The sequence below is a fragment of the Ceratotherium simum genome, chromosome 21, assembly GCF_057802395.1.
Source record: "Ceratotherium simum simum isolate JZ-2026a chromosome 21, ASM5780239v1, whole genome shotgun sequence".
In the NCBI taxonomy this organism is placed as follows: domain Eukaryota; kingdom Metazoa; phylum Chordata; class Mammalia; order Perissodactyla; family Rhinocerotidae; genus Ceratotherium; species Ceratotherium simum.
Window position 1 is genome coordinate 19397206 of NC_141920.1, and position 16854 is coordinate 19414059.

The 16854-nt window shown below is 39.6% G+C and overlaps 1 protein-coding gene across 4 annotated transcripts in view; it reads left to right on the forward strand.

Annotated features, from left to right (window-relative positions):
* The window catches only part of ZHX3 (zinc fingers and homeoboxes 3), a 130705-nt gene that overhangs the window by 58714 nt on the left and 55137 nt on the right, over positions 1-16854 (forward strand). For all 4 annotated transcript variants that reach the window (XM_087445268.1, XM_087445269.1, XM_087445267.1 and 1 more), the window contains one exon: positions 4177-4295. The gene's annotated coding sequence lies outside the window, so the exon portion shown is untranslated. The remainder of the gene's footprint in view (positions 1-4176; positions 4296-16854) is intronic.

The following is a 16854-nucleotide window of genomic DNA, read 5'->3' on the forward strand; positions in this document are numbered from 1 at the left end:
TAAGGATAGACATATAGATCAATGGAATGGAATTGAGAGTCTAGAAGTAAACCCATACATCTATAGTCAATTGATTTTTGACAAGGGTGCCAAGACCATTCAATAGGGGAGAGGACAATCTCTTCAACAAATGATATTCACATGCAAAAGAATGACGCTGGATCTCGACCTCACACCATCTACTAAAATTAACTCAAAATGGATCAAAGACCTAATTGTAAGAGCCAAAACTCGTAGAAGAAAGCATAAGGGTAAATCTTCGTGACCTTGGAGTTGGTAATAGATTCTTAGAAATGACACCAAAAGCACGAGCAACAAAAGGAAAAGTAGATAGGGGCTGGCCTGGTGGCGCAAGTGGTTAAGTGTGTGTGCTCTGCTGCGGTGGCCTGGGGTTTGCCGGTTCGGATCCCGGGTGCGCACCAACGCACTGCTTGGCAAGCCATGCTGTGGCAGCGTCTCATATAAGTGGAGGAAGATGGGCACGAATGTTAGCCCAGGGCCAGTCTTCCTCAGCAAAAAAAGAGGAGGATTGGCACATGTTAGCACAGGGCTGATCTCCTTACCAAAAAAAAAAAAAAAAAAAAAGGAAAAGTAAATAAATTGGACTTCATCAAAATTTAAAACTTTTGTGCATCAAAAGATACTATTAAGAAAGTGGAGGTCTGGCCCCGTGGCTTGGCGGTGAAGTGCGCGCGCTCCGCTGCTGGCGGGCCGGGTTCGGATCCTGGGTGCGCACCGACGCACCGCTTCTCCGGCCATGCTGAGGCCGCGTCCCACATGCAGCAACCAGAAGGATGTGCAGCTATGACATACAACTATCTACTGGGGCTTTAGGGGGAAAATAAATAAATAAATAACATCTTTAAAAAAAAAAAAAAAAGAAAGTGGAAAGAGAATCTACAGAATGGGAGAAAATATTTGCAAATCTAGTAACGGCCTAGTATCCATAATATATATAAAAAAACTCTTATAACTTAACAACAAAAAGACAACCCAATTAAAATATGGGCCAAGACTTGATTGGACATTTCTCCAAAGAAGATATACAAATGGTCAACATACATATGAAAATATGTTCCACATCATTAGTCATTAAGGAAATGCAAATCAAAACCACAATGAGATACCACTTCATACCCGTAAGGATGGCTATAATTAAAACAAACAAACAGAAAACAGAAAATAAGAAGTGTTGGTGAAGATGTGGAAAAATTGGAACTCTCATGCTTTGCTGGTGAGAATGTAAAATGGTGTAGCCACTGTGGAAAACAGTTTGGCAATTCCTCAAAAAGTTAAATACAGAATTACCATATGACCCAGCAATTCTACTTCTAGATATACCCAAAATAATTGAAGACAGAAATAGTCAAACAAATACTTGTACACAAATGTTAATAGCAGCACTATTCACGGTAGCCAAAAGGTGGAAACAACCCAAATGTCTATCAGTGGATGAATGAATGAACCAAATGTGGTCTATTCATACAATGGAATATTTTTCAGCCATAAAAAGGAATGAAGTACTGATACATGCTATAATGCAGAAGAGCCTCAAAACATCATGCAGACACAAAAGGTCACATATTGTGTAATTGGATTTATATGAAATACCCAGAAAAGGTAAATCTAGAGATGTAAAGCATATTAGTGGTTGCCAGGGGCTGAAGCAGGGAGAATGGTAGTGACTGCTTAATGAGTACAAGATTTTGTTTTGGGGTGACTAAAATGTTTTGGGACTAGGTAGAGGTGATGGTTGCACAACTTTGTGAATATACTAAATGCCACTGAATTGTACACTCTAAAAGGGTTAATTTTATGTTATGTGAGTTTTACCTCAATTTAAAAGAAATTGCATCATAGTTTTTGTGATCTCATAGATAACTGTGGCTTTGCTGTCATAGTTACCTTGTGACTGTTGGAACCCATGTGCTTTGTAGCATTAGTACATCGGGGAAGTTCTTTCCACCTGTGGGCAGGAAAACCCAGATGGATGATCCCAAGTACGTTTCTTCCTAAAATAACAATTAAGGAATATAGTTTTGCTTTTTCATTTTTATTCGTAGAAGCTAGTAAGACTTCTACCTTGAGTCAGCCCTGGGTTGTTTGAGAATGTGATCTGGACTGATATTGATTGGTTTCTTCATTTAATTTGAAAAGGCGTGTTTAAAATAACTTCATATTATTTGGAGATGGAACACCTTTTGGTTTTATGAAAATTAAGAGTAATTTTTAAAGAATCAAAGATATACCTGTGGAATTGCAGTAAGATTTTTCTGATGGTTTGCTATACTGCATCTTTAGAGATTTTTGTGACACTTTCTAAAACCATACAAGTGCTTTTTATTGTCAGTGGAATTGGTATCAGGAATAAGAAAATTCTGTTTTCAGATCAATCAAGCAGCACTTGTACAAAAGCTAAATACCTTAGTTTCTTATTTTTGTCTTATACCTGTTTTGTTTTTGGAAGGATGGACTTTAGGTTAGATTCTGGCAATAGATCTGAGATTGAGAAGATCTTACTCAGAAAGGTAAAAGTGCTTTGCCAATGATCATAAAGCTTTTCTTTATGAATGAAGTTGGTACTTCTGCCCCATAGTCCTGCTTCTGCCCCTGTGTTGTATGTGGACTTGTTTCTCCAGCAGATGTATTTATGCTAGTTGTCTTGCATGCTCCCACCTGGTTCCTCTTATGACCCAAAATATGCCATCCAGGCTGAGAGTTTGTAGACATGAAGCAAACAAAGCTAAGAGTTTGTAGTGGATTGAACCCACAGCTTTTGGCCTCATTAGCATCATGTCCCAATCAACTGGACTAGAGAATAAAAGAATAAATGCCTTGCTTGAGTAAAGGCTTTGCGACTTTCAAGTTAGAATGGATCTGGTAAGTATAGCAAAGTATCTGGAATAAATGTAATAAGCTGATGTAGTGGGTGAATGTGAGTATTCAGTGTAAAATAATTATTTCTTTTGACTCCATAAAATCAGGAAGATTTACTTTTTGTGATGTTCACTGGATAATTTTTTTTTTAAATAAGAAAAGGTCAATTTTTAACTTGTGGAGAATTAAAAGTTGTTTTTCAATAAATTATTAATTAGGAAAATTTTCAGACAAGAGCTGGTTTAACTAGACATTAAGCTACTATACCAAGACAGCAGTAAAAGTGAAATAGGTGGATGAGACTGCAGCCTACTGCAAGATTATATTTGCCCAGGAACCCATGCCTATGAACAGCAGCATAGTGCGTTTCCTTACACAATTCACTTAACCTGTCTGTGCCTTAGTTTCCTCATCTGGGCAATTAGAATAGTATAATCTACCTTATAAGGTTGTTATAAAGATTGAATTAGTTAATGTGGTTAAGGCTCTTAGAACAGTGCTTGACACAGACTAACAGCTTGCTATGTGTATGTTAAAGACATAAGAATGATGGTGAAAGATAACTGGGAGCTACTTTGGTGAGGTGTGCTTTTTTGAGAGGCAAACTTGTTTACATTCACAGATGCTGATAGTCCTGACCCTCTCGAGTGTTTGTTGAAAACATAGTTACTCTCTCATTCATTCACCAAGAGTTACTGTGTGCCCATCATTGGCACTGGGCAGAATGGAATGACATAGGGATAAGGGTCAGTGACAAAGATGAAGATAATATAGTTCCTTGGCCTGGAACTCACAGTCTAGACCATCTTTTGTACCTCTAGAATCCAAGCCAGGAAAACTCCAGGGATTTGAATGGAAGAGCATCAGAAAACAGCACATCCTTAATGGTGTGCATTCTTGAAGTTGTAAGGCCACACATCAGTTAATTTTATCATTTCTGCTCAGCTATCTCAAACTTAGCTAGGAGAGAGAGAGATGGTAACTCATTGGTGTAAAGAATGTTAAAATTACAGATTTTAATGAATCATCTTGTTCTGATCTATTATCAGAGACAATTGAATGTGCCTTATTTCCATTTATATTTTTCAGTTTCTACTAGCATTATTAATAATTTTAAATTGCTAGTTTGTATTTTAATAACCTCTTTTTACTCTTCTCACCCGCTTGGTTTTTCTGTTTGTGTATAGTTCTGGTGAAAATGAATTAGGAAAGAAGATTGATGAGATTGGATAACTCAGCTTCGTAGAATATACTTTATCTTTTTTCTTATGAAGTGATGACATGCTGCTTGTTTTATAGGACTGAATTGCAACTGCAGAAGCAACAACAAGTGAACCTTTAAAGATGCATAGGGGCTGCATAAAGTGAAGAGAGAAACTGGAGAAGCCAATAAAGTCAGAAAAAATTATGTTTCCCAGGTAAATAGTATGCTTCTGGATTTTAACAAGTTTCTTGCCATATCAATTACCGTAACTTAGTAATGCCTAAGTCTTTATAGCCATATTTAGTCTGTATTGCTGTTGAACGTTCTTCATTTTCTCCTCTCTCGGTTTTTATTGTTGACTCTTTGATCAAATGATTTTTTTTGGATTAATCTACAAATCTCTATTGTATTCTGTATTTATATTTAGATGATTTCTTCGATCACTCGATAGGAACCTGTTATATCTTAGGTTGACTGTTGGGTATTATAAAAGTAGAGTTGTATTTTGTGTCTCTGTGATGTGCAGGTTTAATCCAAGGCCAACTTTTAGTCTGAGTGCAAGCCGTATTCTCAGGCTACAAGATGTGTGGCACTGCTCTCTGAAATAGGAAACATTTTGGGGCCGGCCCCGTGACTTAGCAGTTAGGTGCGCACGCTCTGCTGCTGGCGGCCCGGGTTCGGATCCCAGTCGTGCACCGACGCACCGCTTCTCCGGCCATGCTGAGGCCGCGTCCCACATACAGCAACAAGAAGGATGTGCAGCTATGACATACAACTATCTACTGGGGCTCTGGGGGAAAAAATAAATAAATAAAATTATTAAAAAAAAATAGGAAACATTTTTCAATGCTAAATTTAATACTACAGACGAAGCAGCAGACTGGAAATAATCAATGTAAATAGACATAGCCTTCACTTAGTGAAATAGATATGCCCTACTAAAATTTTATTATTATTTAATTATTTATTTATTTTTTGAGTTGAGAACTCAACTTATTCTGTTATTTAGCTACTCACAAGCTTAGACTTTGTGGGGTGTTTTTTGTTGTTAAAGTTTTTAAATAAAGGAAATCTATTACATTATTTTTCATTATAAAGTTAAGAACGTTTTTCTGGTGTGCTGAGTAGAAATTTTTGGAAAGAAAGGGGAGGAAATGGAGTTAGAGTCATTGATGGTATATAATGCTGGAAGTTCTGTGCATAACATCCTGACTTAGACAATTCCATGGCAGCATCACTCCTCCAAAGTCTGGGGCCACTCAGCCCATGGGAATTTTTCCACAATTGTAGCTTCTGGAACGTCCTGCCTTATTGTGAATTGCAGCAAGTCTACTGTTGGATATATGATATATTCCAGCTCGCTCATTCTTTAACTTTGAGTAGTAAGGTTGAGTAAAAATTATTTAGTGGCCTCGTATATCAATCTTCTAAACTAAAAATGGCATAAGACGAGTTTACTTACAAGTAAACTCATACGCATGTTTTCCAGTACTTACCTTCACACCAACTCTGCTTCGGTCACACTGGTCTCCTTGCAGTTCTTCAGTCCATCCAGAGATGCTCCTGCCTAAAATCTTCCCCTCCCAGATAGCCACATGGCTCCCGCCCTCCTTCTCCTTCAGTTTTCTGCTGTGAGGGCAAAGTTAATGGAAGGACAAAACCAAATTGGAATCACCAGGAATTTTCTGTTACATTGGTCTGTGTACCTACTACATGGCAATACTGAGCCATCTTGCCTAGCTCCAGCTTATCTCATTTTTTTCCACTCCACTCCTCAGCTATCAAGTATGGTGTTTTGTTTATTCTATACATCATGCTTTTTCTATTTCACCTTTAAGATCTTTTAAAATTAATCTTTCATTTTTAAAAGCACATACCGTTTGACTCAGCAATTGCATTTCTAGGAATTTCTCTCATATATAATCTCATACAGGTATGCAGGTAACCCTGTACCACTTCAGCCCTGTTAAATCCTCATGCTTGCTTCCTGTCTCAATAGCACTTCAACAGAGACTATCTCTTGCTGCCATCCTTCCATTGTAGCCATGGGTCGTGTCCCCCTCCAAGTTACTACTTGGGCAACTGCCTGCCTCTTTGCCTAAACTGCAATGGGCTGGAGACATTTGCACAGTGGCACAGTAGCTAACTATATCCCCTTTCAGTTTTCTTCTTTGTTTTTTTTTTGTGTGTGTGAGGAAGATCAGCCCTGAGCTAACATCTGATGCCAATCATCCTCTTTTTTCCTGAGGAAAATTGGCCCTGAGCTAACATCCGTGCTCATTTTCCTCTACTTTATAAGGGACGCTGCCACAGCATGGCTCCACAAGCAGTGTGTCGGTGCGTGCTCGGGATCCGAACGAGCGAACCCCGGGCTGCTGTAGCAGAGCGTGCACACTTAACCGCTTGCGCCATTGGGTGGCCCCTCAGTTTTCTTCTTTTGAACTCCTGTTCCCTTACAGCAGTCTTCCTCTTCCCATTTGCAAATATCATGAATGGTTATACTTTTTCCATCACATTTTTTAAAGATATTTAGATAATTAAGCATATAGTAGTGGTATCTCTACTTGGCTGCACATTAGAATCAGCTTAGAAGCTTTATAAAATACTAACGCTTGGTCCCACCCCCAAAGATTCTGAGGTAATTTGTCTGGGGTGAAACATAGGCATCAGTATTTTAAAAAGCTGCCTGCGGGGGCCGGCCCTGTGGCTTAGTGGTTAAGTGCCAGCGCTCCGCTGCTGGCGGCCCAGGTTCAGATCTCGGGCGCGCACCGCTGCACTGCTTCTCCGGCCATGCTGAGGCCGCGTCCCACATACAGCAACTAGAAGGATGTGCAGCTATGACATACAACTATCTACTGGGGCTTTGGGGGGAATAATAAATAAATAAATAAAATTATAAAAAAAAAAAAAGCTGCCTGGGTGATTTTCATGTGTGGTCAAATTTGAAGACGGGAAATACTATTGATTTTTCTATAATGATAATAACTCTGGTCACCTTAAATTCGTCCTAACCATTTAAAGGATTCCTTTGGGTTTATAAATATACAATGGTGTTATATATGAAAACATTTTGTCTCTGCCTTTACTGTATTTGTATTTCTTGTTTGTTTTCATGTTACTTTGTATTGGAAAGAACTTCTGATACTATATTAACAGTGATGATAAAATGCTTCTTCATATTTTGTCTGTTTTTAATGACTGCATGGCTCATTTTTTCCTTGAAGTATAATATTGGCATTTGGTTTTAAATAGATACTCTAATAAGGGTAAGAAAATATACCTTTGTGATTAGTTTTAGAATTTTTAAATTAAAAATAGATGTTGGATTTTAACAAATGAATTTTTGGTATCTGTTGATATGACACAAATTAAAATTTTAATTTTCCTAGATTCTATTTACTATCATTTTCTTTTAAATTTTTGAGCTGGAATTCTAAGTAAGCTTTGTCTATAGTTTTCTCTCTTTTCATTTTCTTTAGCCAGTTTTAGGATTAGGTTAGTAGAATAAACTAGATAACCTATATCTTGATCTATTTTAGGTATGATTTCTGTAATGTGAATTGTTTGTGTCTGGAGAGTTTGAAAGGATTTGCTAATAAACCATCAGAGACTAGTTGCTTTGTGGGGATGTAGTTATTTGATTTTTTTTTAAAAAGATGTTGGTCTAGTTAGGTATTTTTATTTTTGCCAATGTTAGGATTTTACATTTTTAATAGAAAAATCCATCTATTTAGTTTTATCCAAATTTATTAACATATACATAGTATTCCCCTACAATTTTATTGCCTCTTTTTATGTCCTATTTTTCCAATTTCATGCATTTCCTTTTTTTCTTTGTAACTAAATTTACTGTAGTATCACTTTTAGTCTCTTCACAGAAACTTTTAGTTGAAACATAAAACTTTGAAAGTACAAAAAGAGGTAGTGAAAAATCATTTGCCTCCTCACTCCTGTTCCCCAGGCAATCAGTTCCCTTCTCATAGGCAGCACCTCCTGTGTTTCATATGGGTCCTTCCAAAGTATTTTGGTATTTGCTTTCAAAATATCTAATTCCTTTCTTTTTTAAAAAAGTACCTCCAGGTTTTTTTTTGCTTGTTTATTTCTCGAGATTACTAGTTGCATGTTTAGTTTTTATTTTTGTCTTTTGGCAATACTTAAAGCCATGCTTGTCCTCTATTCTTTTTTTCATAGCCTATGGATTTCCTGTGTAGTGATTTTGTTACATTTTCTAACTTCATTATTGCTGTTTCAGAACTTATCTCTTGCAAGCAGAATATTTTGGGTTTTGTCTTCTGTTCAACCAATCTTGAAGATTCTATAACTTATATGTGAATTTATCCTCTTTAATTTAGGGTTACTATGACATTTGTTATGTTTTCTATATACATTTTGTTTCTTAATTTTTATATTTCTTAGTTGTCTCTCTCCTTTTTTTTTTGTGAGGAAGATCAGCCCTGAGCTAACATCCATGCTAATCCTCCTCTTTTTGCTGAGGAAGACCGGCTCTGCACTAACATCTATTGCCAATCCTCCTCCTTTTTTCCCCAAAACCCCAGTAGATAGTTGTATGCCATAGTTGCACATCCTTCTGGTTGCTGTATGTGGGACGCAGCCTCAGCATGACCAGAGAAGCTGTGCGTCGGTGCGCGCCTGGGATCTGAACCCGGGCCGCCAGTAGCGGAGCGCGCTCACTTAACCGCTAAGCCACGGGGCCAGTCCAGTTGTCTCTCTTCTGTTTTACCTTCTGTCTTATGGAATGTGCTTTCCCTTCTTTTAACTTTTAAACACATTTTAAAGGTGAACAATCTTTTGAATTCTCTTAGTGCTAAAAATAACACTTGTTTCTATGTTTATTTACTATCATCAAAGCAAAAGCAGGAACTTTCCTTTCCTTCCGTATAAGGAAACTCAGTTTCTCCCTGTTTTGGCATCCCCTCTTCCTATCCTTATCTACCCCCATTATTTTTTCCTTTCACATTTTGGGTTTGTTCTTTGAGGTGTACTAATTCTTCTGGGCTTCAGCCTAGTACTCATAAGGATTTTGCTATTTTTGATTCAGTTAGTTAACAACCATCGAGGCCTCACTCTGAGTTGGATGGACACTGAGTTAGGTGCAGGAGATACAAAGATGAGGCAGTTCTGTTCCTGCTTCCTGCCTTCGGGGTTCCCTTTCTGGTTGAGGAAGTGGCATGAATACACACCAGCAATGGCAAAAGATGTGATGTGTCATGTGGCCTGGAGACACAGACGGAAGGAGAAAGTGATGTTTGGTGAGTCAGCAAAGGCATCCTAGGAGCTGAGTGTTACTGTACCAGTAGGGCTTTGCGAGATAGAGAATAAAATGGAAGGGCAAAAGCCTGAAGGTACCCAAGTTCATTGCCCAAGTCTATCAAAGCCTGAAGATACCTAAGTGGCTGGAGATGAGACTGGACAGGGGGATGTTGGGGCCAGATTGTGAAGTATCTTGAATTCCTAGCCAACAAGTTTCAGTTTGTATCCTGTGGGCCGTACCACAAGGTTTTAAAGCAGGGGAGTATGCTCAAGTTTGTTTTTAGGAAGATAACTCTGGCTGTCGTGTGAAGCATGGACTGCAGGGAGGAAGGCAGTTAAGCGGCTGTGGCAGTCATCCAGGTGAGAGATGATGGCAACTTGAACAAGGTGGTAGCAGTGGTGATGGAGAAGAGAAGATGAGGTGTTTTGAGGCAGAATCTAAAAATACAAGTGTCTGAGTCAGGTGAGATTGGGAATTAGAGGATGACTCAGAGAGTTTTTACATATGTGGTTTAGGGAAGGTGATAATAGATGGTAGAAATATTGACCAACTTGTGGAGGGGGGTAAACAACATGGAGGGGGTTGTAGAGACTGATTTGGAGAGAGACAGAGGAGAGTTTGTTTTAGGACTTGTTGAATTTAAGAAACCTTCAAGAGATCTAGGAAAACGTATCTAGGAGCAGTTGGAAATATGGGTCAGAAACTCAGGTGAGATGTGAGGACTGGAGATAAATGTGTGAGACACACTTGCTTTAAGAAGGATGTCAAAGCCATAAGAACAGATATAAAATCTGCCCAGGTAGAGCATGTAGACAGAAATTAAAAGGGCTTAGGTTGGCCTCTTGGCAAAGACCAGGCTTTATGTGCAGGAAATCGAAACGTACTGAGCAGTGTAACACATGTCTAGTACAGGACGGTGAGAGCTTTTTCAAATGGCTTTATCTTCTTGATAGTCCTGTGTATGGAAATTATTACTACCCTACTTTGTGGGCCAGCAAACTAAGGCTCCAAGGCATTGTTATTAAGTTAGTAAGTGGGATTGCAAACCAGGCCTGAATGCCATGTTGATGCTTGAGGAAGAGGTAGGGGAGAAGCAGAAAAGAGTGGTGTGGAAGAGATGATTTTGTACAAGGGAGAGTGGCTAGCAGTGACCATTCACCCACAGGTCCAGTAGAATAAGAAGAAGCTAAGCCACTGGTTTTCTCAATTAGAAAACTGTTAGTGATCCCAGCAAGCTCAGTTCTCACAGAGTACCTAAGTCAGCTCACACTGGGGTCTGGAGGAGCTGAGGAAATGCAGATAGCAGCTGTTGACTGCAGCTTTTGGAGACAGCTTGGAGGTAGAGGAGTGACGAGGGCATCTGGTCTGGGAGGTGGCATCATTTTGTTTCTTTACAGATGACAGCATGAAGTATTCTGATTTACTTATCTTTTTTCTTTTTGAGGTCTTTTATCTTAGATTTTCTTGTTTCTGGGCTTCTGTTACTAAAAAAAAAAAAAAATCAAAATTAACTCTTTTGGATTCCCTTTCACATAATCTGCTTGTTTAACTTGTTTACTTAGAGTTCTTTTTTTCTCTTTGCATTCTACATGTTGTTTTCAGATGTTTCCAGGCTGTGTCTTAGTGACCCTCTTTGATTGCTAATTATGTGAGAGACCCCAGGAGCTCCTTCTTGTTTCTTTTCTCAGGTCTTTCCATTCTGGAAGTGGTTTTCTTCAGTCATTTGAATGTTTTGTTCAGTTCAGCTTCCTCCAGAACTCTAATTCGTAGACTGTATCTCTCTTCCAGATGATAATTTGTTCTTGCATCCTTTGACAGCAGGAGAATGTAGTGTTAAGAGTGTGTGCTCTGGACCTACGCTGCCTAGGTTCAAATCCTGGCTCCACCAGCTACTAGCTGAGTGACCTTGGGCAGGGCAAGTTACTTAGCTTCTTTGTGCCTCAGTTTCTTCAACTGTAAATTGGAGGCAATAATAATACCTAGTACCAAGGGTTGTGAAGAGGGTTAAATGAACTACTGCATGTGAAGTGCTTAGAATGAACAGGGTCCAGTGTGTGTTGTATGCTTCACCGTTGTTAGCCGCTCTTGTTGTTGTTATTGTTCTGGGGGGAAATAGTAGGAGAGGTGACCTTTTCCTGATCGTCATTTGGACCACACAAATATGTGATAAATTTACAGACTGTTGGACCCTTACTTGATAAACTAGAAATAGTCAAGTCCTGGGAACCAGGTAGCATTCCCTCAAGTTTTTAAGGAGTTCAGCAACAAACAGTTTTAACCTTGGTCCAGATGTGGCATCTGGAGTTGCAGATGTCCACTGTGTGACCTCATCCTCCTCATGGCAGTGTTCAATTGATTTCCCTAAACTATGTTGTCCTGGGTAGAAACTGGCTTAAGAATAGGAAAGAAAGCTTTAGAGTTAAGTCCCCTTCTCTGAATGGGTAAATAAATGATAATGATGACCTTCCACAGGCTCATTTCCTGAAATAATTAATTTTCTAGACCTTTCTAAAAAGTACAGTAGTGAAAAGCTATGCTGATGAGAGATTTTTCTGAAAATTTTATGAGGCCAAGTGGGTGGAAAATTAGTCAATGCAAGATACTATACCTAAGGAAAAAAAATTCCAAACCAGACTTATACAGAGTCATGGGTCCAAAGATATCACTTAGTACCCTGTAGTTCTCTGAAGATATTGCTGCAGTGTTTGCTGCTGAGGCCTGAAAATTGGTGCACATCCATGCGGAGATGGCCAGACCCAAGCAGTCCTCTGGAGGCATATGTCGATGAAGCTCTGCCCTTTGTCATTAGGAATCAGCCAAGTTAAAGCCCTAAGAACAGAAAAATCTTAAAAGCTAGGTGTTTATATCATGTTCAAATGAAGAATGTTGCAAAGGGGCAGCAGACTGGGAGTCTGCATGGAGTCCAGGAGGATTTGGAGGGAAGGACTCTCTAAGAGTACATCTCGCTCTGTCCTCAGGAGGGGAGATGCCGCACTGGCCTGGGGCAGACATTCTGGTTGCTGCAAAGCTGGGCTTGCTGCGTGTACAGGTTGAAAACCTTCTTGGAAGCTCTAAATTTGTTCCTCAGGCAGCAACCTGATTAGGGATTCTGTTTCCCAGATACCTTGATGTTAGGAAAGGACAACTCTGGGTAAATGACAGGAATAGTGAGGCTCCTAGAAAGCTATACCCTCTCTAAAATGGAGGCTTGGGGGGTGGAATCCAGTGTGTCTCCATTGAGTTTGGTTGGTATTAAACCATTTCTATCCCACTCAATTAAGAATTTAATAATCTCAGTGAACTAAACAAAATCATATTTCTGAACTTACAAAGCTGGAGACTAGACTATTTATTCAGTCAGCAGATACTTTGTGAGCACCCTTTACCTGCCAGGCACTGTATTAGGCCCTGAGAATACAGCGGTGAGCAAGACAGTCATGGTCTCTGCCTTCATGGAACTCGCAGACCAGGAGATTGTTCCTCTGAGCCTGAACCAGTCAGCCCACCCACCTCACTCAAAGGTGCCTCTGCTGAAAAAGGTTTGGTTTATACCAAGATAAGCAACAGTGCTGAAAAGAAAAGGTGTTTTCATGTGTACTTCATATGTTTAATTTACATGATTTTGAAGCAGTATTTGGTGCCTTTGATCATAAAACCTGCCCGTCTCCTGGTCACTCCCTTCAGGCTCTCATGTTGAAGACACTTTGGTAAGGCTTAGTGGGTTTGCTCAATGCCTACGGCAATCAGAAACGTGTTTACCAAAGCAGAGCGAGCTCTGAGAGGCACAGTGTGGCCCGCTGGCAGCGTCCACAGGGAGCCAACTCTTCTCTGCTGCTGTGTGGACATTTCTCCCTTCCTGAACTTCATCTCTTGGGTCAGATTCCAAGTTGAACCTCAAAGCAATGAGCCAGCTAGAGTGGTGCTAATGAACTCGATTCCACGACACTGTTAATAAGCTCTTCCCTGGCCCTCCCTGCAGAGGTTCTGGGCCTTCTTATTGAGTAAAGATATGTCCTCATACCTTGAGTTAGTAAAATGGTTATGGTTATGAATTTTTAGTTATTCAATATAAAGAGTGCAGTGGATAAATGATGAGCAGTGTTTGGTATTTATCAGATAGAAAAATCAAGAGTAAGTTATTGGTTGACAATTAATTTGGAAGACTCACCTGTACTAACCTAGCAGAGAATATGAATGGATGACCATTTTTTCAAAGTACTTTTGCAGAACTAAGTCTATGTTCATCAGCAGAACTATCCACCATCTGAGCTTGATCCTTTCCCAGTCACGAATCTTCCAACCTGCCCTTAGTTACCTTTTATTAAGCTCTAGTAGGCTGTCTATACCATGTACTTTCACATTATGGAGCTTTTTCTCCCTGTTCTCTGCCTTCAAGTCCCAGATCATCAAATGCCACACCCTTGAAGCCTTCTTTGGTCTTCCTCAGTCATTATTATCAGTCTGTTTTTCTGGTGTCTCAAGCCCATTGTAGCACATCGCCTATGGTACACATCACACAGCACTTTGTGATTCTTCTGTTGACATGGCTTTCTCCTCCCCTGGATTATCAACTCCTTGAGGTGTCAGGGACTTACGCATTAATCTTCATGCCCTCTGATTATCCAGCATAGTGAATTTGCTAACATTGATTGAATGCTTACACTGTTCAGCCACTGTCTAAGCACTTTTTATATATTATCATGTTTAATTGTCATAATAACCCTATGAGAGACACTTATCATCCCTTTTTTACAGATAAGGAAACTGAGGCACAGAAAAGTTAAGAATTTTGCCCAAAGCTACAAAGTGGTGGAGTTTGGATTTGAACCCAAGCCATCAGTTAGGACTTGGGCTTCTAACCACTACTTGACACTGGAACAATACACTATAATGCCCACGCTCTTTACTGTATGTTATACTGGCATAACAGCTAGCGTTTATCAAACACCAGCTATGTGGCAGGAACTGGGCTAAGTGTTATAATTAATTTATTCTTAATTCTCTTAATTCTCTCATCTTATTCTCTTATTCTCTCATCTTAATTCTCACAAAAATCCCATGAGGCACTTGCAGTTATTATCCCATAGATAGGAAAGTGAGATTCAGAGGGCTTCAGGTTAAGTAACTTGTGCTACGCAGTACTACACTGTGTGCCTAGTAAGTGTTTACAGGTAAATGAGCAAATGGATGAATAACGATAGGGAGAGGTTTCAGGAAGAGAACTAACATGTATTGAGTGCCTTCCATTTTTGTCCGTAGGAAATTTTCCCTCAAAATTTTATTATGAAAAATTTCAGACATACTGCAAAGTTGAAAGAATTTTACCGTGAGCAGCCATATACCTACCACCAGGTTTTGACCATTAACATTTTACTCTGTGTGCTTCCTATCCCTCTATCCAGCCATCTGTCTGTTGTATTTTTTATGTATTCTCCCTCAGTGCTTCAGCATGCATATCATGAAGTAGAGGTCATTGTTTGTTTACAGGTTTTTTTCCTTTTAAGGTAAGATTTGTACATTTCATTGCAGTTAAATTTTAACTGTATGTTTGCTGAGTTTGGACCAATGCATACACATGTGTAACCCAAACTCCTACCAAGATATCATTACCCAGAAAGTTGCCTCATGTCCCTTCCCAGTCAACGCCCACCCCTACTTCCCAGAAGAGTGCCTACTATTTTTATGTTGTATATTTATATAGTCATACACTGCATAACAATGTTGTGGTCAATGATGGACCACATATATGATGGTGGTCCCATAAGATTAGTACCATACAGCCTAGGTGTGTAGTAGGCTATACCATCTAGGTTTGTGTAAGTTCACTCTATGATGTTCACACAACAACAAAAAACACATAATGACACATTTCTCAGAACGTGTCCCTGTGTTAAGCGACGCAGAACTGTAAGCTTTTTCTGTTCCAAAAGAATTTAAGGTGACTCATTCAGGTTCATAAAATACAGCAAGGAAACATAAATGAGAAGTAGGTGGAAAAAAGAAACTAAGGTAAGAATATTAAATGGAGCCAGGAGAGCAACTATGATATGCCAGGCACTTTTATAAGTGATATATTACTTAATCCTTATAAGAGGTATGCATAATTATTTCCATTTTATAGATGGAGAGGCTGCAAAGTTGTGTAGCTAATGAGTAATAGGGACACTCTTTGACTCCAAAGTTCATGCTTTTTCCACTCTAGCCCAAAAAAGCAAGACAACAGGTAAAATAAAAGCTTATTTTAAACATTAATATGGTCTCAAATAATATGTGCTCAGGTATTTGTAAAATTGTGTGACTTCATCATGTTGGTAGTTTAACTATGGGAGATGGCAAAGGTGGGAGCACTAAAATAGTCCTGCAATGTTTGCAAAGCACCTTAAGGTCAAGGTTGGCTTTGAGTTATCCCGTATGGCCCTAGAGATGGGATTCCATGTTCTCAATAAAAGAAAAAGGCAACTGGTGATAAAAGAATTGGTGATAAAAGTGGGAAGTCTTGAAATGGTCCCAAAGACTGTTAAATAGGGCCATAGCAACATCAACAAGGAAGTATCTTATACATGAAAGAATCTTAGAGCTTTCACTTTGATTTTAATAGTGTTCATTTGTTAGTTGTGTTAAGAATGAGTAAAGATATCATTTGGTAAAGGAATTATAAATCTCAAATAGGGGACCTTAGAAATCATTATGTGTACTACCTTCTACATTCTATGTTGAATCTCGTTTATAATAATAGATTGGATATGCAAATAAAGGGTAAGGACAAATTGAAAATTATTTTGAGGTTTATTACTTGAAATGCCAGAAAAAGGATTGGGCCTGTTGTAGTAGGAAGGTTGTCACAGGGCTCCTGGATAAAGTTAGGGAGAGACTTTGAAAAAGAAAGGAAGGGCCGGCCCCGTGGCTTAGCGGTTAAGTGCTCGCGCTCTGCTGCTGGCGGCCCGGGTTCGGATCCCGGGTGCGCACCGACACGCCACTTCTCCGGCTATGCTGAGGCCGCGTCCCACATGCAGCAACTAGAAGGATGTGCAGCTGTGACATGCAACTATCTACTGGGGCTTTGGAGGGAAAAATAAATAAATAAATTCCTTTGATTGAAAAAGAAAGGAAGATGGGAGTGTTAAATTGATACTGACTTGGCAATATAAAACAGAAGAATTTCCTCTTCTGTACTGTGGCCCCCAGCATGCTGGGATGATACTTGTGTTAGGCTCTGTTGGGCTCTGAGAATCAAGACATACTCATGTGGCCTTGGGTGGTGGAGTGAGGAAACACTGGAACCAGCTCAGTGATCAGACTTGTGGAGACCTAGAAGAGTGAGTCGGAAGACCACTGGAAGTGAGGCGGGTGTGGACCCGTCGTGCTCTGCTGTCCACACTGACTCCCACCCACATCTGTCTGCTCTCTCCCCACTCCCTACCCCCCAGCTCCTGGGTCCTATGCCCAAAGCTTCTAAAGAGAACATTTTCTGGGTCTTCTAAGCCTTCTTCCCTGTGCCTCT